Source organism: Sorex fumeus, unplaced genomic scaffold (assembly GCF_029834395.1).
Source record: "Sorex fumeus unplaced genomic scaffold, SorFum_2.1 ptg000098l, whole genome shotgun sequence".
NCBI classification, from domain to species: domain Eukaryota; kingdom Metazoa; phylum Chordata; class Mammalia; order Eulipotyphla; family Soricidae; genus Sorex; species Sorex fumeus.
In genome coordinates, this window is record NW_026606155.1 from 83,178,587 (window position 1) to 83,202,079 (window position 23,493).

At 40.7% G+C, this 23,493-nt stretch overlaps 1 non-coding gene across 1 annotated transcript; it reads left to right on the forward strand.

Annotated features, from left to right (window-relative positions):
- Positions 1 to 931: 931 nt before the first annotated feature.
- On the forward strand, positions 932 to 1,035 carry LOC130042263 (small nucleolar RNA U13). Its single transcript, XR_008795196.1, has one exon. It is a non-coding gene; the product is annotated as a small nucleolar RNA U13 (small nucleolar RNA).
- The last annotated feature ends 22,458 nt before the right edge of the window (positions 1,036 to 23,493 follow it).

Consider the following 23,493-nt stretch of genomic DNA (forward strand, 5'->3'; position numbering starts at 1 on the left):
ATCTCGCCCGCACGGCAAGGCCTGGCAAGCTACCTGTGACGTATTTGATATGCCAAACACAGTAACAACAAGTCTCACAATGGAGATATTACTAGGCCCACTAGAACAAATCGATGAACAATGGGAGGACAGTGCTACAGTGCTACCGTGCTGGATTCAATGGCCATAATCACCAGTCCAATCATTTAAAAATGCCATTAAGACAGTGAGGTGTGATTCTAGTGAAATGCCATAAAGGATTAGAATGACAGAAGTAAGAGTTCTAAAACTTTTAATTAGACAAAAAAGCTGCCCCTCCCCAAAAATGTATTTTCAAAATCAATGTTTTTTACTTATTTTTGAGTTGGAAATTTAAATATTTTGAGTGCTAGAATGCTGAAAGTTTATGAAGGATTCTAAATAATGCTGAGTTTACAATCAGAGAAAGCATCCACTTATTTCTTTGTGGGGGAGGGTGTGGAGTATGGGTTACCATGGCTGACTTTTTGGCACTCTGAGAACTAATAGCAAAGTTTGTTTCTTTGAAAGGAGATTTTTCACACTGGTTGCAGCCTTAGAGAAAAATAATATTTATTTTCAATTTACTTGGCTTAAGGTTTCCTTCCTTTACTTTCAGCCTTTAAACATACCAGCACAATTTTCTCCTCTCTCAGTGGGGGCTGGGGCACTTAAGGACAAGGTGTTTGTATTGGACTTAAATATAGCTGTTTTGGTTAGAATGTTGTTATAAGGAGTCTGAAGTCATAGATTTAATTCCTAAATGGAACTTCACTCTTTTCCATTAGTTATCTTTAAAGATGACCCCAAAGGAAGTGAAAATGAGTAATAAAATTTGATTGGAGAAGGAAGTTATGGGAGTTCCAATTAAAAGTTGTTGCCTTGTAAGGGATGTGGCATAGAGATGTGTGCAGGCCAAAGACAGCACAATGAGAGCCTTTTCCGGTTCATAAGCATGATGATTGGGCATTGACACATTGGTGTGACATGTGCCTCGTTTAAATCTTGTTAGGCATCTGGCACATTACCCATCTGACATGAAAAAAAAAAAGCACAATGAGGCCTGTAGTGACTATCAAAAGAGGAAAGATGGGCCAAAAAGGTAAGGGGAAGGGATAAATAACATAATTTTGGCTAGATGAAACAGATCCACTCTAGTTACAGTAAAAAACTCAGAGGGTGAGACATCAAGGATATCAGCTTGGGATCTGGTATTTATTGACTCTCCAACAAGACTGTCAGATGTGAAGATCATAAATCAGTTTCATATGGGTTCTAGGAGATTACTATCATTGTGAAACAAATAGTGAGAACAAGCCCCTTCTTCACAATGTCTTCTCCCTCTGGCTCTGCCATATACAAGAGAGAGCTGCTGTGGCTGCACACTTGTCAAGGCCAGAATTACTTTAGACACCTTCTCCATTTCTGCCCACAAGGGAAGACAGCATATGTTTTAAATCTTGTTCAAGAGAAGTCATTTAAAGAGACAGTGAAATTAAGAAAAAGTAAAAAATGCCCAACATTTTAGGAACCCTTACTGTATAAAAAATAGGAATGGGGATTATCGAGAGTTGAGAGGAAGCTCCTTCTGTAAGATCTTTTTATGAGGTCTAACTTCATCCTGATGGCTATATACATGGACATTCCTGGGTACCCTGCCTTCTGAACCACTTCCTCCTCTGAAAGCACAGTTTCTGGCCCTGCAATGCTTTGCATGATTTTGACTTTGAGAATATGGCACTCTCATTTGAATCTGACGCTTCTCAGTATATTGCTTTCTGTGTGGGTCACAGGATATTAGGAAAGCTCATACCATACTGCAAAACTTCCTACGCGTTTGGGCTGCAAGAAAAAGAATAGAGAACTTTTTATACTTATATTTTCTATATCCTCCTTGTTAGAAAAAACAAGAAAGTTACTTATCCCCCCAAGATATACCTTCTTTAAATGAACAAATACTACTCTCCTTCACTGTTCCAACAACCACCTCAACACCAGATGATTTTATCACAATAACCCCTCAGTTTGTTCATCATAGTTCATTGGCTATGAAAGCTATACAGAATGCAGCAAAGACAGGTATTCATGATGACTGTCAGTCATATGCCAATAAAATCAAAGCCTCCTCTCTCCTCTATTCAGAACATACCTTAACAACCTTAACAACCCAAGCCTCATGATGACATGCAGCAAGAAAAGACAGCATATTTGTCTGGGGCATCTATCTCTAATTTGGAAGTATTTCTTCTTTATTATAGCACTGTCCTCCCACTGTTCATTGATTTGCTCGAGCGGGCACCAGTAATGTCTCCATTGTGAGACTTGTTACTGTTTTTGGCATATCGAATACACCACGGGGAGCTTGCCAGGCTCTGTCGCGTGGGCGAGATACTCTTGGTAGCTTGCAGGGTTCTCCAAGATGGGCAGAGGAATCAAACCTGGGTCGGCCGTGTGCAAGGCACACAGCCTACCCACTGTGCTATCACTCCAGCCCTCTCCTTTATTATCCTTAATAATGCTATTTTGATCTAGTAGGTTCTTGGAAACTGTCACAAAAAATACAATTTGTGAATCAGTGGTGTTTATGTACTTCCTCAACAGTCTGGCATCGGAGAAACATATTTGCAGTTTCTGTATCATTAGACTTGATAAATAGCAACAATTTTATAAAACTTGTCTGTTACCTGTTTGAAGGTAAAGAGTTCTAACACAAGGTATACAAGCTAGCACTAGAAAGCTCTGATTAAGATGAAGGTAAAGAAGGATAAGATACCTATTTATCAAAGAAACAGTACTATCAATGAAGTTTGACTTCAGGTATTGATATAATTTTTTAAAATAGCAAATACTATACTTATTCCTCTCAATAAAATTTTAGAACTATAAAGAGACATTAATAGGATGTAGTTAATTGAAAAGGAGAGCTTTACCTGTAACTTAGTAAAATAAAATTTCATGGATGGTTAAAGAATTATATAAGAAATCATTTTGAATGAATAGTCATATTGGAAAACTTTCTTTAAATTAACAAACTGTATTTTAGGGAGTGTGGTATTGTAAAATGCATTTATATTTATTAAACTCAGGTGTGATTACCAACCAGACTAATTTATTTATAACACTTTAAGTCAAGTATATTTATTCATTTTATATATAAATGAATATATATACAATATATGTATATAACTTGGGAAATATGTTCTTATGGAAGTATATATACCTCAATATGTACTAAAGAACTCACTTAATATTTACACTAAAGAGCTATCTGCATTTGCTTACTTTTCTCATAGTTGTATAAGATAATATAATGAGCCCTGTACAGATTGAATACCCAAAGGTAAAGTCACAAGTATGTTTTTTAAGAACTTTTTAAAAATTTAATTACTGTGAGATAGACCCTTACAAAGCTTTTCATGATTAGATTTGAGTCGTTCAGTATTCCAACACCCATCCCTTCACCAGTGTGCCCAGCACCAAGTGTCCCTGGTTCCCTCCTATCATCTCCCACCCATCACTCTTTTCCTTCCTCTATGGCAGGCACTTTCCCACCCAACCCTTTTTTGGGGAGTGTGGTTTGCAATACTGACACACTGTAATCTTATCAAGAATATCCCTTTACCTACTTTTAATTCTCAGGTCTTCTTGTCCAGTGTGATAATTCCTAGCTATTATTATCATACTGGTCTCTTCTCTATCTTACCTAGCTTCAGGACCACACATACTTGTGGTTAGTTCCAACCATTTACCATTCTTCCTAACCCTTGTTTTTCCTGGCAATGAATATTATTCTTCATATATATATTACATGTTTAATATTACATGTTTTTATGTAATATAATTACATGAAAACAATCATTCTATATCTGTCCTTTTCCTTCTGAGTCATTTCATTCATGTCCATTCATATACATGAAAATTTCATAACTTTATTTTCCCTGACAGCTGCATTGTATTCCATTGTGTAGATGTGTAATAGTTTCTTTATTGAATTGTCTATTCTTGGGCACTCAGGTTGTCTCCAGCTTCTGCAAGTGAACATAGTGTCACAATGAACATAGGCATTCAGATGGTGTTTCTGCTGTGTTTTTGGGCCCCAATGCTATATACCCAGAAATGGTATTGATGTGTAAAATGGGAGCTCAATTTCTAATTTTTTTGAGAAACATCCATATTGTTTTCCCAAAAGGCTGGACCAGTCAACATTTCCACCAACAATGAAAGAGAGTCCCTTACTCCCCATATCCACGCCAACATTGGTTGCTTTTGTACTTTTGAATGTATGCCAGTCTCTGTGGTATAAGATTTTATCACACTGAGATTAAAAAAAGAACACAAGGAAATGGAAACATATCCCCTGCTCATGAATTGTTAGAATTACATTGTCAAAATGACAGTACTCCCCCAAACATTATACAGATTCATTGTGATCCCTATAAAGATACTCATGACATTTTTTCAAAGAAATTGATCAAACACTCCTGAAATTCATATGGAGAAATAAGTTCCCATGAATAGTTAAAGCAATCATTGGGGAATAAAATATAGTAGGCATCAACTTCCCTAATTTCAAACTGTACTACAAAGTGATAATTAAAACATCACGGTATTGGAATAAAGACATCTGCAGATCAATGGAATAGTGTTGAATATTCTTATACAAACTCTCAAATACATGATCATCTAATCTTTAATAAGGGAGCAAGAAATAAGAAGTGGAGCAAAGAAACCCTCTTTAACAAATGGTGCTGGCAAAACTGGACAGTTATATGCAAAAAAAATGCGCTTAGACCTAAAACCATGCACAAAAGTCAGATTACACTGGATTAAAGACCTCAACATCAGACCAGAATACATAAAGGACGTTGAAGAAAAGGTCGGCAAAACCCTTCTTGATATTGAAGCTAAAGGTATCTTCAAAGTTGAAATGCCACTTACCAAATAAGTGGAAGCAAAGATAAACAAATGGTACTATCTTAAACTAAGAAGCTTCTGTGCCTCAAAAGAAAGAGTGACCAGGATACAAAGACAGCCTATGAAATAGGAAAGAATGGATATTCACACAATACCCTTCTGCTAAGGGGTTTAATATCAGGGTTATACAAGGCATTGGTTGAATTCTACAAGATAAAAACATCCACTATCATCAGAAAATGGGGCGAAAAAATCAACAGAAACTTTCTCAAAGAAGAAATTTGAATGGCCAAAAGGTATATAAAAATGCTCTTCATCACTAATCAGCAGGGAGATGCAGATCAAAAAGTATCTTATGATGGACCATATATATATATGTATATATATAGTGTATTTGTTTCAAATTCTCATAAATTTGTGGTGTCTCAAATTTGAGGCTTTCACAATAGTAGAGGGCAAGATTTCTTTATTGGATCTTTTTTACTAAATGCAAACATATGTTCACTTGCCTCAAAATGTATTCTTTTACTTCCATTTATTGAAAAGTGTCACCAATTCTCCAGAAATTTTTCTTTTAATTTTTAATAAGGACCCATAAGAATAGCTGAGAATACTAAGGCTACTCCCAGCAATGGTTAGCAGGGTGGCTTGGTGCCTGGGGCCACCAGGACTAAACCAGGTGGCACTTGGGGAACCACGTGATACCAGAGATTCAATATCTCAGTACTACTAAGGTAACATCTAAATGTAAATTAAAACTACAGAATTTCTTCTGTAAAGTCAGTTAGCAATGGTTTGAATTAATTGATCTGTTTTTTTACTAAGTGATCTTTTATTGCTATTTGCCATATTCGAGAGGGACATTGTCGAATTTTTTCCCCACCCCCCACTGCCCCCATTGTCGAATGTTTTTGGTAAACTTTTTTAAAAACTATTTTTTGTTGTATCACTGTAAGATAGACCCTTACATAATTGTTCATGATTGGAATTCAGTCATAAAAAATTCCAACACCCATCTATCCACCAGCATAGATTTCCCAGCACCAATGTCATCAGGTTCTCTCCTGTCACCCCCCACCCCCATCCCCTGCATTGTAGAAGTTTTAAATATCCTTAAAGAGAAGCATCTCAGGGCAGAGCTCCAAAGTCAGAGAAATACAGTCATGGCATTCATAGGTTTCATTCAAGGTATTAGTTTCTGTCACAAAACAAAGAAAACTAAATTGTTCTAGAAGGTATATATTCAAGCCTAAGCGTATATGTACATATATTTTCTATAACATCCCTAAGTATGTGTTTTATGAAAAATATTAATTTTACCAAGAATTTGGAAAATTAATTCCAAATAATTGACACCAAGGAATCGAAGCATTAAATTGGTACCTTAGCTACATATGTTTTCAGCTCCGGAACTTTATGTGCTAAAAAGTCTTCTAAAAAACAGAAAGGCATTTTTAAAACATTTTTGGTTTGTTTTGTATTTTTTTCCCTTTTTTATAATTTTATTTATTGAATCACCGTGACAGCAGTTACAAAGCTTTCAAGTTTAAGTCTTGGTCATACAAGGAAACACCCGTCCATTCACCAGTGCCCATTCTCCACCACCCAAAATCCCAGTATACCTCCCATCCTAACCCTCCCCCTACTTGTAGGGCAGATGATTTCCACATTACTCTCTTTCTACTTTGATCGCATTCAATATTTTGATATCAGACCCACCATTATTATTTGGGATTTTACACCAACACTCAGATCTGCTGAAAACGCAACAGTAGACAATTTTTTTTCTATTGCTGGTTATAAATAGTGTATGATGTCACGTGGCTGCAGTAGTGGCCACATGATTTTGGAATTCTGAAATTCTAACAATTAAATCTGAAGGGATTTCTGCCCAAACCTGCTGGGTTCCGAGATTTGTTCCTGAGTCTCTTGGATAATGGCCATTAAGCAGCTTGATCAGGAGCCAGAGAAGCTGTTCATGGTCGGTGACTCAGGATCTTGTTGGGGAGGGGAGGAAAGGGCCGGCTCCAGGCCCATCCCATGAGGCTCTGAGTGTCTCATCACTGTGGGCCCAAAACTGACCATCCAGTGGTCTCTGGAGGATGGTGGTCACCGAACCTCCAGGGGCAACAGGCCAAGGTATGAAACCTATTCCCACCTGGGGTGGCCCTGCGCTGGTAACCTACTGCAGGGACCGGATGCATTTCTGCCAAAAGCCGCTGCGTTCCAAGATTTGTTTCTGAGTCTTTGGGATCATGGCCTTAAGAAGCTCGATCAGGAGCCAGAAAGGCCGTTTGTGGGTGGTGACTTGGGGTCTCATTGGGGCAGGGAGGAAAGGGCAGGCTCCACCCCCATCCCATCAGGTCCTGTGTGTCTCATTACTGTGGGCCCAAAACTGACTGTCCAATGGGCTCTGAAGGATGGCGGCTACTGAGCCGCCAAGCGGGAGCAGGCTGAGGGACAGCACCCTTTCCCCCCTGGGGTCACCCGGCAACAGTAACCTACTGCGGGATCCGAAGGCATCTCTGCCAAAAGCTGCTGGGTTTTGAGATTGGTTTCTGAGTCTCTGAAATCATGACCATTAAGCAGCTTGATCAGGAGCCAGAGAGGCCGTTCCTGGGTGGCGACTCAGGGTCTCATTGGTGCGGGGAGAAAACGGCCGGCTCCACCCCATCCCATGAGGCCCCGCATGTTTCGTCACTGTGGGCCCAAACCTGACTGTCCAGTAGCCTCTGGAAGACGGTGGCCACTGAGCTGCCAAGGGGGAGATAAGCAGTTTGACCAGGAACCAGAGAGGCCTTGCCTCCAATTATATAGCTGAGTTGGAAGTGGCTTGCGGTAAGTCTCCCACATACCTAACTTTTGGCCATTTACTTTCTTAGTAAACTTTGCCCCAAGTTTTTGGGGTCTGGCCAAAGGCACAGCAGCAATTTTGGGGTATCTGGAAGTCTGAAGGTGCCATCAGGCTGCTGATGAACTCACCTCACAGGTACATACTGACCTGCTGGTGGCACCATACCCCCTGTTTTGTAATTTTTAAAAGCACTGTTTTAGGACAAAAAAATTCTTTTTGGTTAAGTCTAGATAAGAAAATACCCTAATTAATAAAATTACCTTCTTACTATAAAATTTCTTGTCCTATTTGTCCTCATCATTTTGAAAGAATGGAAGCCAGCACTTAAAAGCCAACCTAAATAGCAAAAGTCAATGGAGTTATTCAGAAAGAACCTCTGGTCACTTCTAAAGGCACAGCGATTTTTAAAAAAGAGTTCATTTACTCTGCATGTTATGAGCAATTTAAAACTTTATTATTCTTTATTGAGAGTCACAGCTTCTAATTAAATATCTTTTAAAATAATTATATTCAAGTTTAAAATGTAATATATAAGAATATATTCTTATGGTATTATATACTACTAGGCTGTTTTACTAACCAGATGATACAATCTGGTTTAGGGGAAAATGTATTTGTCTCAACTTTCAACATTTTCTACCCTACTATACTTATATTTCACAACCTTTCCATTTAAAAATAATAATTGAGTATTGACAGTAAGTAAAGAGATATACATGATAATCTCTCAGTATATATATTGCAAACCACAATGCCCAAAAGGAGAGAGAGAGGGGGGAGAGGGGACAGGAAGGAAAAGCAACATTGATGGTAGAAAATGTACACCGGTGAAGGGATGGATATTGAAACATTGTAACTAAATCCCAGTTATAAACAGCCTTGTAACTCTCTATCTCACTGTGATTCAATAAGTTAGTAAATAAATAGAAATTGAGACATGTAGATTATATATATGTGAGTGCATTTAAATTCTAACTATGTTATTGCTTAATACAAATTATAATCAAAATAAAATTTGGGGACAATGAATTTAATGAATAGGCATATATTTACTCCCTGCTGATTAGAACCAGTGACATGACTCTTGGATGAAAATAGATACAATGGAATTAGTGAACCCTAACATATGATATCTGACAGAGAGATTCTGCTCTGGAGAAACATGAATTTCTATTTAGTATCCAGATCTATGACTAGTATAGTATCTTTATATTTTTACTATCTTTTAAAATTATAATCATACATTGGGCTGGAGCGATAGCACAGCGGTAGGGCATTTTCCTTACAAGCGGCCAACATGGCCAACCCGAGTTCAATTCCTCCGCCCCTCTCGGAGAGCCCGGCAAGCTACTGAGAGTATCTCGCCCACACGGCAGAGCCTGGCAAGCTACCCGTGATGTATTTGATATGCCAAACACAGTAACAACAAGACTCATGATGAAGACGTTACTGGGTCCACTTGAGCAAATCGATGAACAACGCGAGGACTGTGACATCACACATTAACATATTAAGTCTTTCAAACATATATAATTGGTAATACCTGCATTTTATATGATATAACATATCTTATGATGTATAATATGTAATTATTTATCTATAATTTAAAGAAAAGAAGAACTGTAGGACACAAGGATTGTAGAAATGAACAATTTAACATAGGAACTTGAAGTGCAAGTTAGGAACAGACAGGGCTGGGAGATAGTACTCATGCCTAGCATGTGCCAGACTTGCGTTCAATTCCCAGCCCCATGCGGGCCCCCTCAGCATAAAGGGTACAGTCTATGAAGCCCCAAAACTCTGCATGTATTCTTGGAAACTCCCAGCACCAATGGCATGAACTGAGTGTCTCCGGGCCCAAATAGCATCACATTCTGAGACCTTTGCACTCAACCCAAGAACTGCCAGTGGGTCCTGACCTTCTGAACATACTTAATAGATCACCACTCCCTGCCCCCAAAGAGGAAAAGACCAAAATTAGAATTAGAAACTGAAAGTTAGAAAATAAAAAAAAAGATTTTTGAATTAAAGTATGTGATGTCATCTCTTTGGAGTTTCACAAACAGGATTACCACATAATAAATTTCTTAAAACTAAAGAGAAAAGCCCCAAGAATAATGGATCCACAGAGGGTTCAGAAAAGTGAAGAGAAATAGCACTGTTGTTCTGATTAAACAGAATATGCTAACACAAAATCCTTGGTTTTGTAACTCACCCTCTTTTATTTATTTATTTTTAACTCACAGGGGAAACATTGACAAATTTCTCTCATTTCCCCCCAGTATTTAAGACTAAATCAAACTTTCCAATATCTATCAGCCCTTATTAATTATACATTTTAGAACATGGACATGCAGATAATCTGTGCTTGTGTGCAAAAATAAATAAATAAAAATAAAGCCTATAACTGAAGAGAATCAGGATCAGAATGGCATAAAATTATCAAAGCAGCACCAGAAGCTAAATGTATGTAAATGCCTTCAGAATTCTAAAGGAGAACAGTTTCCATACATATGCAAGCTGTAATCAAAGAATATCAATGCCTGTGTAATATTAAAAATTTTAAAAAGTTGTCCACTCTATACCTTTTCTCATTGAGAAGTTATACTTCCCCAATATCTGGGTAACAGCAAAAAACCTTCAACAGGTGATACGGGAGGTGTCGTGCAGGAGAATGTTAATGGGAATATCCAATCTGAAGGAGAAACAAAGTCCCAGGTCCAAGGCTGCTCAGTAGACCTTGAGTGACAGCTCCATTAATTGTGTTTTAGGGTTCTGGAGTAATAGCACAGCGGTAGGGCGTTCGCCTTACAAGCGGCCAACATGGCCGACCTGAGTTCGATTCCTCCGGCCCTCTAGGAGAGCCCGGCAAGCTACCGAGAGTATTTGATATGCCAAACACAGTAACAACAAAGTCTCCAATGGAGACGTTACTGGGCCCGCTCGAGCAAATCGACGATCAACGGGAGGGCCTTTACCTTTTTACCTAGGGTTCTAATGGAGGTTTGGGATAAATCAGTGGGATAAATATGGCCATTAAAAAGAAAGTATGGGACAGCGATAACTTTTGAGGAGAAATAAAAGAGATAGATAATTATAATAAACCTTTGGTTCAACTGCAAATAATGAGAACACAAATTATTGATCATAAAAATAAGAGGACTGAAATATTAATCTTTTTCCCCACGTGTTTTATCCAAATGATACAGGAATATTTAAGCTTCGTTGATTATGTGTTAGATGGTTTTTGGGTAAGTCCATCCTCTTATTAACACTGAGAACAAGATTAGCCATACTGGGGGTATGATACCGCCAACAGGTCAATCTGTACCTGTGAGGCGAGTGCATCAGCAGCCTGATGGCGACTTCAGACTTCTAGATACCCCCAAATTGCTGATATGCATTTGGCCAGACCCCGAAAACTTGGGGCAAAGTTTACCAAGAAAGTAAATGGCCAAAAGTTAGGTATGTGGGAGACACACACACAAACCACCTCTGGCTCAGCTATATAATTTGAGGCATGGCCTCTCTGGTTCCTGATCAAACTGCTTAATGGCCATGATCCCAGAGACTCAGAAACATATCTCAAAACCCAACAGCTTCTGGCAGAAATGCATCCGATCCTTGCAGTAGGTTACTGGCGTTGGGCCACCTCAGGCAGGAATAGGTTTCGTGCCTTGGCCTGTTCCCCCTGGCGACCCACATGCCACCATCCTCCAGAGGTCACTGGACAGTCAGTTTAGGGCCCGCAGTGACAAGACACGTGGGGCCTCACGGGATGGGGGTAGAGCTGGCCCTTTCCTCCCCACCCCAAAGAGACCCCGAGTTGCCGCCCATGAGCGACCTCTATGGCTCCTGATCAAGCTGCTTAACGGTCATGATCCCAGAGACTCAGAAACAAATCTCAGAACCCAGCAGGTTTTGGCAGAAATCCCTCCAGATTTAAGTGCTAAAATTTTGGAATTTCAAAATTGTGCAGCCACTACTGCAGTCACGCGACATCATTTGTTATTCATAAAAAGCAATAGAAAACAAATTGTCTACGGTTGCCTTTTCAGCAGATCTGAGTGTTGGTGTAAAATCCCAAATAATAATGGTGGTTCTGGTGTCAAAATATTGAATGTGATCAAAGTAGACAGAGAGTAATGTGGAAATAATCTGCCCCATAGGTAGAGGGAGGATGTGGGATGGTGGTATACTGGAGTTTTTGGTGGTGGAGAATGAGCACTGGTGAAGGTACAGGTGTTTCATTGTATGACCGAGACTTAAACTTGAAAGCTTTGTAAGTGCTCTCACTGTGATTCAATAAATAAAATTATAAAAATTGATAAAAAAGGTGGAGTTCATGCCCAATTCAATCAGCTAATCAGTGGCTACATAAAAAAGATTAGCCATTCCAAGAAATAACAGTATTTTAAAATTTTTTAAATTTATATACATGTATTTGATCATTCGCGCTTGTACCATCAGGTCCTCGATGGATGAATCTGATGCTAGTTCTACGTGCATTGGAAGTACAGAGGATCATTTTTGTCTTCCTTCGTTGTGGTAGCCTAGTTCGGCATTGAGATTCTGTTCCTCGGAACATGCGATAAAAGAGGTGTCAGAGGCATCGGTGTCCTTGTCAACAAAAACTTGGCCAAGAGCATTGATTCATTTGAATGCCTAACAACCCGAATCGGACGTTTAGATTTGAATAGATGTGGCTCACTGCCTGCAGTTTCTATCTTCGTTGTCTACGCACCAACATCTCATTATGATGAAAGAGAAATCGAGAAGTTCTACATGGAGCTGGAGAAGTTCTATAAAGAAGACCACAGCTTCTACAAGATCATTGTGGGTGATTTTAATGCCAAGATAGGACCGAGAAGATCAGCTGAAGAACTTCATGTCGGGACCCATGACCTAGAATGGAACGAACAGGGTGAGAGACTGTCTGAGTTCATCATGTCGACCAAGACCATTCATGGTAACTAAAAGTTCCAGAAGGCAGAATCTAAACGTTGGACATGGGAGTCTCCCGGTGGATGATTCCACAACGAAATAGACCACAAGGACAGGTGAAGGACAAAATAAACTGAAGGACAGGCGGGCGTTACGAATATTCATCATATTCAATCATATTCAATCAACGGTTTTGCCTCACCGATGTCCCTGTTGTCCCAAAATTCCGAATGGGATCGGACCACCGTCTCCTTCATGCAAAATTCTACTTCACAGAGTGGGGAGAAAGGGCTGCAAAGTTTAAAAAGGAACTCCCAGAATGACCACCAACTAGGAGCTCTTTGGCACTATTGCGGCAACATGGGAAGATGCCATTGTTGACAACATTGACGAGGAATATGATCGACTGGTTCAGCACCTCCATGATTGGGCGAGGAATGCCAAGAGAGAGACAGTCACAAAAAAATGCCTGTCTTCGAAAACTCTTGAGCTAATTCGCCAGCGTGGTTTGGCGCATGCCTCAGGCAACAGCAAGCTAACGTCCGAGCTTGCAAAGCAGTGCAGAGATGCGATCAAGGAAGACCTCAAAGAGAGAAGAGCAGAAGTATTGGTAGATGCGGCAGAAGGTGGGAAAGTATTCATAACGCCCGCCTGTCCTTCGGCAACTACAAGACCAAGATGACTGCCCTCCGACGTCCTGATGGATCCATCACATCCTCCAGAACGGCAATGGAGAAGATTATCCATGACTGCTACTCAAATCTCTTCGATAGCCATGTCCACTTGCCGATATACCAAATTCCACAGGAGGATATGTCGTTCCCAACGTTCTCCCTTCCGAAATCCGACATGCCATTTCGTCGGTAAAGAAACAAACAGCACCCGGCCCAGACAAGGTCAGACCTGAACACCTGAAGAACCTGCCATGAGTACTCATCAATACACTGGCTCGGCTCTTCACTCGCTGCCTGTCTGAATGCAAGTTTCCGTCTCAGTGGAAAACCAGCAGGACCGTACTACTGTTCAATAAGGGAGACATCCATGACATTGGCAACTATCGCCCGATCTGCCTATTGTCTGTCATCTACAAGTTGTTCACTGGAGTCATCCTAAATAGGATTGGCAGAACACTAGATGAAGGTCAACCATGCGAACATGCCGGGTTCCGCAAAGGATTCAGCACCATCGACCATATCCACACGATAACCAAGCTCATTGAGGTTTCTCGGGAGTTCAAGATGCCGCTCTGTTTAACGTTCATTGATTTAAAGACGGCCTTTGATTCTGTTGAGATGGAAGTGGTCATTGAAGCCCTAGCCTATCAGGGTATTCAAGCCCAATACATCAAGATCCTCCGTGAGCTGTATTGTGGATTCACTACCAGGATCTCACCATTCTACAAAGAAGTGATCGTTGATGTCAAGAGAGGGGTTCGGCAGGGTGATACCATTTCGCCGAAACTCTTCAGTGCCACCCTCGAGAACATCATGCGACGACTGGAATGGGAAGGAATGGGAGTGAAGATAGATGGTCGGCAATTACACCACCTCTGCTTTGCTGATGACATTGTTTTAGTAACACCAAACATCAGCCAAGCGGCACCAATGCTGGCCGACTTTGACTGTGAGTGTGGAAAGGTAGGACTACAGCTGAATCTTACGATGACAATGTTTATGAGAAACAGCCTCGTTCCTGATGCTCCATTCGCTCTCAATGGAACGACCATTTCTGAATGCAACAGCTATGTGTACTTAGGTCGAGAAGTCAACATGACAAATGACCTGGCACCCGAGCTGCGCAGGAGGAAGAGAGCGGCTTGGAACGCCTTCAAGAACGTCGAAGAAATAGCTAAGAGGACGAAGAACCTCTGGCTCCGGGCACATCTCTTTGATTCCACTGTTCTTCCTGCATTAACATATGCCTCAGAGACCTGGGCCCTATGCAAACAGGATGAGAACGCTATTCAGGTCTCCCAAAGAAGAATAGAAAGAGCTATGCTTGGAATATCATGTTTCACTCAAATGAGAGAAAGAATCCGGAGTTCCTACATCCGTCGACGATCAAGAATCAGGGACGCTGTCTCATTTGCCAAGGTGTCAAAAAATCAGATGGTTAGCATGATACTTTCCATATTGTACCACTTGTATGTAAATTTCATGACTTCATCTTTTCTAACAGCTACATAGTACTCCATTGTGTATATGTACCAAAGTTTCTTTAACCAGTCATCTGTTCTTGGGCATTCAGGTTTCTTCCAGTTTCTGGCTATTGTAAAGAGTGCTGCAATGAACAAACAAGTGCAGATGTCACTTCGACTACACATTTTTGCCTCTCTGGGATATATTCCCAGGAGTGGTATTGCTGGGTCAAATGGGAGCTCAATTTCTAATTTTTTGAGAATCGTCCATACTGTTTTCCAGAAGGGCTGAACCAGTGGACATTCCCACCAACAGTGAAGGAATGTCCCTTTCTCGCCACATCCACGCCAGCATCGGTTGCTTTTGTTCTTTTGAATGTGGGCCAGTCTCTGAGGTGTGAGATGGTATCTCATTGTGGTTTTGATCTGCATCTCCCTGATGATTAATGATGTAGAGCATTTTCTCATGAAATTTACATACAAGTGGTACAATATGGAAAGTATCATGCTAAGCGAAATGAGTCAGAAAGAGAGGGATAGACATAGAAAGATTGCATTCATCTGGGGGATATAAAGTAACAAAGTATGAGATTAATACCCAAGAATAGCTGAGATCAGCACCAGGAGGATTACTCCATAACTTAGAGGCCAACTGGGTATCCTAGAGGAAAGGGCAGTTCAGATAGAGAAGGGAGCACCAAATAGAGGATGTTTGGAGGATCCTCCCAGGAGGGGAGATGCATGTCGAAAGTAGACTATGGACTGAACATGTTTGCCACTCAATGCCTCTTTTGCAGACCACAACACCCAAAAGGAGAGAGAGAACACAGGGTATTGCCCTGCCACAGAGACAGGGGGGATGGGGGGATGGGGGTGGGAGGGATATTATCCATGGTGGTGGAAAATGGGCACTGGTGGAGGGATGGGTATCTGATCATTGTATAATTGAAACCAAAGCACAAAAAATTGTAAATCTACAACTGTAAAAAAAAATAAAATAAAATAAAGGGAAAAAAATCAGATGGGCTGTTCACATAATGAGATTTAAAGACGACCGCTGGACTAGAACTGTTATTGACTGGATTCCATGTGATGTCAAAAGACCACGTGGCCGCCCCCCTACCAGATGGTCAGACTTCTTCGTCAAGATCATGAACGATCGGTTTGAGGTTCTTCATGTTCCCAGAGCGAACAGATGCCATTGGGCTACACTAGCACGAGACAGGGACAAATGGAGAGGTTACTGGCGCCCGCTCGAGCAAATCGACGACTAACGGGAAGTTAAGTGATAAGTGATACATGTATTTTAATTGAACCATTACGAGATAGACCCTAACAAAGTTGTTCATCATTGGCTTTCAGTCATGCAGTATCCCAACACCCATCCCTCCACCAGTCTACATTTCCCAGCACCAGTGTCCCAGGTTCCTTTCCATCACCCCCATTCCCAATACCATTATTTTTTATTCTATTAGCAACTCTACTAACTCTTGACTTTGTGGACTAATTTTGCTTACTGTGTTGATTTATTCATTGGAATTGATGAAAGTTTCAAGTAAAGTAACATCTGTATTGTCACAATTGAATATAGGTGGACAAAGAGAAATCAACACAGATGTCACTTGGCTATTACTCCTGGAACTTTCTATCCTCATTCCTCATTCCTTTCCTATCCAACTTCAAACTTTGGTGATCCATACTGTAGATTTCCTTTTCTTTCCCCCATTATAAATAATGCCCAGAGATCTGTGTCCTGTTTCATCTGAACACATTTACCTTATTGTAGACATTTAGAAAAATGATGGGGTTAACATAAAAATCCCAATTTCTGTCTTTATCAAAAATTGTATAAGTATAGTGGTCCGACATTGGCTACACATGGCTGAAGCTGGATACTGATACTTGCCCTAAATTTTTCTTACTGCAGTCACTTAAATATTAATAATAGCTTCTATTTTGCTATTGTTATTGGTTTTTTGGCAGGAGATTTCAATGTATATGCTGGTTCAAGTTAGGATCATTTATATGTGTTCTCCGAGGTCCCTACTTCCTATTGTCCCTGGGCTGTCATCTTACAAATTTCAATGTCAAACCAGTTTTGGTTGTACACCTTTTTGCTTGTCATTGAATTTAATCCAAGAAAATTAATTTTGTGTTCTATAAACATTTTACTCGGTAGCTCTGTTTAAATAGTGGTTTGTGGCTATTCCTTGATTTCACTTTGAATGCTAATAAGGCCTGGACATTCACCAGACATAACAGATATGAGAAGTGAGTGATACAAGGAGCACAAGGTTACTGATTGAAAAACATGAGTATTGGGTCCCTTTACTATTTAGCTATTTCACTGCTTAGCCCCTTTACTACTTAGAAAGATGTGTGTCTTTGGAAATGCCATAACTTTTCTGAGATGGAGAATAGGGAAAATAATTTATTTGTGTTGGTAAGGTTTTAGAGTATATAACTTATCTAATTCATAATGAATTTTCCCTTTTTAATCTCATGTTTACTAATGAAGAACATTTGAGAAATGATTCACTTTGGTCATGGGGCTGGATCATGAATGAGATAGGGGTGGGATCTTGGTCTTCTAGTTTCCATGCCTATCTTTTTTTTTTCATCGTGAAGTTTCTCTAGAGGCCTGTCATTTTTTGAGGTACAGTTTTTAAAATTATATTTTAAAAGCCCATGTTCTCTTTGATATCAGTCTCAATATGCACCCCAAGTAGTATTTGTAGTTTGAATGAGAATCATTGTGAGATGATCCATTTTGTCCATTTTTATGGCAAATTTAACAATCTGGTATCACTGCTGGTTGAACTCTCAGTTAACACACATTTGAGTACCTAACAAAACATATATACCACTGTATTACTGTATCACTGTCATCCCTCTGATCATCGAATTACTCGAGTGGGCTCCAGTAACATCTCTATTCTTCTCGGCCATGAGATTTTAGCAGCCTCTTCTTACTCGTCTTGTCCCAATGATTGAAGGCTCTCTTAGGGGTAGGGGAATAAGACCTATTGTCGCTACTGTGTTTGGCATATCGAATACACCACGGGAGCTTGCCAGGCTCTGCCCCTCTGGGCAGGATACTCTCAGTAGCTTGTCGGACTCTCTGTGAGGCATAAATGGATAAGAAATGTATGATAATCTGACATTTTAGGCTGTGCAGTCCGGAAAGTGGCCTGGAACATTGCGGCAGTTTGACAGTGAAGGTCGGCTACTGGGGCTGGGTCCCTTGGGCTGGAGAGGGCTCCCATCCACCCCACAGCCTGGCGTGGAGTCCTGTGGCATGGTTCTAGGAGCCTCCTTTTATACTCCCATCTGGGAGGAGCATCTGTGAGTTCTGGAGGGTGGCCCATGAGGAGATCATCTGGTGCCGGCAGGGTGTGGTTTATGGGTGTGATCTCTGAGTCACTGGAGACTAGAAACAATATATATATATATATATATATATATATATATATATATATGCATATATATGTGTGTATGAAGATAGGACAAATGCATAAACTTTCCACCCAAAGAATGCAATAATATTATTTTATATATATGAATATATATAAATATATATAACAATGCAGAGTCTCCTGTCCCTGCACCTGGCTGTCCTTACCACTGGAGCCCCTTGGAAGGGGGTGGGTTGAGTTTCCCTCCCTGCTCTGAGCAGAGCCCCGGCAGCTGAAGACCTCTGGAACCAGCCACAGCCATGTTTATGACCACTCTCCACACGCTCGGTTGAGTCTCACACATGAAGAAACCTGCAGAAGAACCCAGGTGTGCAAGACCCAGGGCTGAGATCTTCAAGCCTGCTGGATCGGGACTGGGCCTCCTCCACTTAGATCCCTCATCTTACAGTAAGTAGGCAGTTATACCCACCAACTGCCCCTGGGCCGTGTAATCCCATCAATGACCAAGATCCAAATATTATAAAATCAAGCTCCAGGATGTGGCCGCTTGACCACTTATTGTCTAGTTCTTGCTCTCAGAGAGCCTGGCAGGCTTCTGAGAGTATCCTGCCCACACAGCAGAGTCTGGCAAGCTCCTTGTGGTGTATTTCTTATGCAAAAACACAGTAACAATGATGGGTCTCATTCCCTTGACCCTGAAAGAGCCTCCAAAGTGGAACTTGCTAAAATCTCAGGGCTAGGACGAGTGGAGATATTACTGGTGCCTGCTTGGGGAAATCGATGAACAATGGGATGACAGTGATAGAGTGAGATATATATATATACACACACACACACACACACATATATATATATATATATATATATATATAAACACATAAAGTGTAAAATCTTATCACGCCGAAGGTTGTGTGTTCACGGGCTCACTGGATGGCACTGTCTCACTGCCTGCGTTTGGTGCTCTTGAGCTGCTGTGTGTGGTCTGGATCGGAATGGCTGTTGGCCAAGGGCAGACAGAAGAAGAAACGAGGGCCAGGCCAGTCTATATCAATAGTAGTTTATTCCAATCCTCTTCACTCCTGTCTTTCTCTGCCTCCTTCTCTCCTGGGCCCCAATCTTGGAACCTCTCTCCTTCTGGCTCTGACTCTGGATCTCTGGAGCCCGAGCTCTCTTGCTTCTGACTCCCTCTCTGAGCTTACGTCTTAGTTTATATAGCAGTCACATAAGGTGGTGACATAAAGGTGGGTTGAATACTGATGAATCAACAAAGAAAGGTAAGACCACTCTTACAGGAGATTAACTCAAGGATAAAATCTCATCTACAGAGATTACTTCAGATTACTAGGAGATCCGCTCAAGGGTGGGATTCCAACAAAGGTGTGTTCTTCCCTCAGTTAGTAATCTACTTAAATAGTTGTAATAAATCTACTTCTAATATTTCTAGCAATGTCATTCTGTATGAGCACAGTAAGAGATATAAATTTAGTTTGGTTCTTCCTGAGAACATCTCACTATACATTCTGCAGTCCTCAGGCCAGGTTAATCTTCCTAGCTCCAGCAGGGTCCTAGTCTCGTCGTTACTTACTTTTGGATCATGACAGCATTTGTCCATGATCATGCCCTCAACTTATAGTTGAGTATCGTGGCACTTTGGCCTGGCCCATTTCAATGCCAGGGTAGCCCACCGCTTGCCCTGGGTCCATTCAGTCCCTCGTCGGGACCCTGCTTTTGGGGTGCTAGGAACTAAGGGCAACTGAGTCAAGAAATCAGATGCCCAGGAGTAAATATTATTCGGAGTCAATCAACTCCCAAGTTACAAAGCATAATATTAACTGTCTTTCTGTGTCCACACAGAAAGGACATTGCTTACAATACAAGTTCAGTGTCCTTAGATGGGTGTGACCTGACAAACCTAAGCTACCTGAGGAAGGACAAAAGAGTGTTTCCTACAATAAAGCACTTGCACAGTATGTAATATGTAAAAGTGACAAATTTGAAAATCTTTATTAAAAGTGATGAAGAGTTGACAATATATTTAAAAGTAAACTTGAAAGTTGTTCCCTTTTTAGATAACATTGAGAAATGGGTTTCTGGTAAAAAAAAGTTTTCTTTTTTTGTATATGATATGTTATTTGAAGTCTACTGGACCAACTACCTAGGAACCAAAATGGAAGTATGATGAATTATTATGGGTAAATATAGGTAAAAAAATATAGGTAAAAAGTACATAGAAAAAAATAGGTAAAATGACTATGTAAGGAGACTAATTTCGGAGGAGAGCAGAACCTAAACATAATTTGTAGAATCAGAGATATTGGAAATAATATGAGTTATTAAAACAATACAGTTAGTAAAATAATAGAGTTCAGAGAAATTTCTACTAGTTTTTCAAGTAACACTAAAATATGTTATTATTCTGTTTTATTTTACAGAAGAGAACGAAGTCAGAACTTTTGTAAAAGTGTGTTTGTGAACCAAGGTGACTTTCCCAGGCTTAGAAGAAAGGATTCCTGATTCCCAATGTCATAGTCCAAGGAACACACAACTTACTTACTTACTGGTATTCTTAGGATTATCAGTAATGCAGGGTGGCGTGTGCAGACTATCATTTTCCTGGGGAGCAGGCGTGCTGAGAGGCAATCCATCTTACTCCCTTCCTTCTTCCAGCTTGAGACTTGCCCCCTGATCTCTAGGGTCTGATCCCTGTGTCTCAGTACTAGCTGCAATCTGAGCCTTCGGTGAGCACAGCTGAGATAAATTAATCTAATTTTTTTAGCCTTTGCACCCTAGATATCAATCTCCTGGGCAGTTAGTGCTCCCTTAGCCAGGCATGGATTCCAGAGCCCCTTATCACTGTCTCCTTTGTCCTCCAGCCCCCAAGCTGCAAACGGCCCTGTGGGTACCATAACACTACACAAACATTGGTCCCCGCAGTCGACTGGCTTCCTCGGGCCAGTGCGCCTAATGAACTGGCCGTTGGCTGTAAATCACGTCAAGCATACACAGTTCAGGCTTTCATCAGGTGAGCCCTGCTCAGCAATGCCTTTGAAGGAGGGGCCCCTTTGGGCCGGAGAGGCTGTGCGCTGCCCAGATAAACACCCCATCTCAAAGATGTTGTTCTGTTTTGCAGACAGGCTTGTCGTTAGTGGGAGGAAGTGTGCAAAGTTGCCAAGTACCAGGAGTGGACAGATGTGACTTGGGAGCCAAGGAAAAGAAACACACACACTCGCACACACGCTCCAAAAGAGCTCAAGGAGTGCCATGAGGAGACCAGAAGACGAGAAAGGCTCCATGCTCTCCTCTCACTGTGGATGCTCCTTTAACTGGCAGGCGGCAGGAAGGGCTCTAGCAAGGTGCTTTATTCAGACTCATCACAAGTTCCAGAGGCCTCATTCACACGTTCCTTTCCTTTCCTTTCCTTTTCCCTTCCCTTCCCTTCCCTTCCCTTCCCTTCCCTTCCCTTCCCTTCCCTTCCCTTCCCTTCCCTTCCCTTCCCTTCCCTTCCCTTCCCTTCCTTTCCTTTCCTTTCCTTCTTGAAACCTTGCTGTGCTACTCTGCTCATTCAGTGACTTTACTGCACTGCCTCTGGAGTCACGTTTTAGGATATAAAATAAGGATAATTCATTGCCAATCTGAAAACAAAACAAAATTAGCATATGATGATTTCTCAAGCTTTGCTTTATTTGTCTTGGCTCTGCACTCAGAGAGCACCCCGATTGACCGTGAGGGACCATTTGGGGTGCAGCGGATCAAACCCGAATGACACTGTGCACAGCAAGCACCCTACCTGTTGTACTATCTCTCCATCCCAGGGCAGACTAATTTTTATACTGGTTTGCAATCTCTTTTCACTTAGTATTTTAGCAAGCACTTGGTAAATGTTGTGTTAATGTCTTCAAAATTCACTTAGAATGATTCCATTTCATTCATTAATGCTAATTCTAGCAAATATTTACTGGCATCCAAAATGCCTCAGTTCTACCCTGGAGGCAGGGGAAATAGCAATGTATTACACACCTGTGTTCTTAGGGGTGGGGGTAGGTGGAGGTTGCAGGCATCAAAGAGAAAGTAAACAAATACAGAATATAATTTCAGGTAATAATCAGTTCTTTAAATGAAATTTAACTGGGAGAGTGTTGGGGGAGTACAGCATTAGAGGCACCAGCAAGATCTCTCTGAAGAGGCCTAGTTTAAGCTGAATCTGATTTAAAGTGAGAGAACAGTATTCCTGAAGATCTGCGTAAGAGCATTCCCCACTTGTTCATGAATTAGGAAGTTTAATATCAAAAATACAATCCTATTAAAAGCATTGTATTCAATGCAGCGATAGCACAGCGGGTAGGGCATTTGCCTTGCACGCGACCAACCCGGCCGACCCTAGTTTGATTCCTCTGCCCCTCTCGGAGAGCTCGGAAAGCTACCGAGAGTATCTCATCTGCATGGCAAAGCCTGGCAAGCTACCCATGACATATTCGATATGCCAAACACAGTAACAACAAGCCTCACAATGGAGAGGTTACTGGGCCCGCTTGAGCAAATTGATGAACACTGTATTGATGAATACAGTGCTACAGTGTATTCAATGCAGTTCCTATAAAATACCCATGGTATTTTTTGAAGACATAAACAACTTATGTTGAAATTCAAGTGGAGTAATAACCCATGTAACCAGAAGTGTTCACAATGGCTACTTTACCAGTTGTTTTTTTTTAATTAAGAAACTGACAGATCTTTCATACCAAGGAGGTCCCAAGTTAAAAATCAAGATTTCATCAAATAGTGATAGGACATCACAGATCAGTTATAGTATAGTGAATTAAATTATCAGGAGACATTAAAATTAGTTACCTTTATCTAAATGAGTGTTGTTCAAACACTAATCATTTACAAACTATCTTGACGATTTGTCATATTATTGTACTATTATTGACCTAATAGTTTTCTTTAAACTGACATTTTTTTTACTATAAATTTGCCTACAATGGAAACTTCAGATCCACTCTAAATAGAAGCCTGTGTATTTTTCTTAAAATATGTATTAATATGATGAAATATATATATAACGAAAATGTCAAATGTCAGAGTTCTAAAAATATCTGAAGAGCCCTTAGTAGGATGGGGAAAAGTTGTGGGGAGAATTTTTGAATCATCCAAATAATCTCTGCCTACAACAACAATGAAAATGTCAAGTGCCTCTACATAAAATGGATAATAATTTGCCTCTTCTCCCA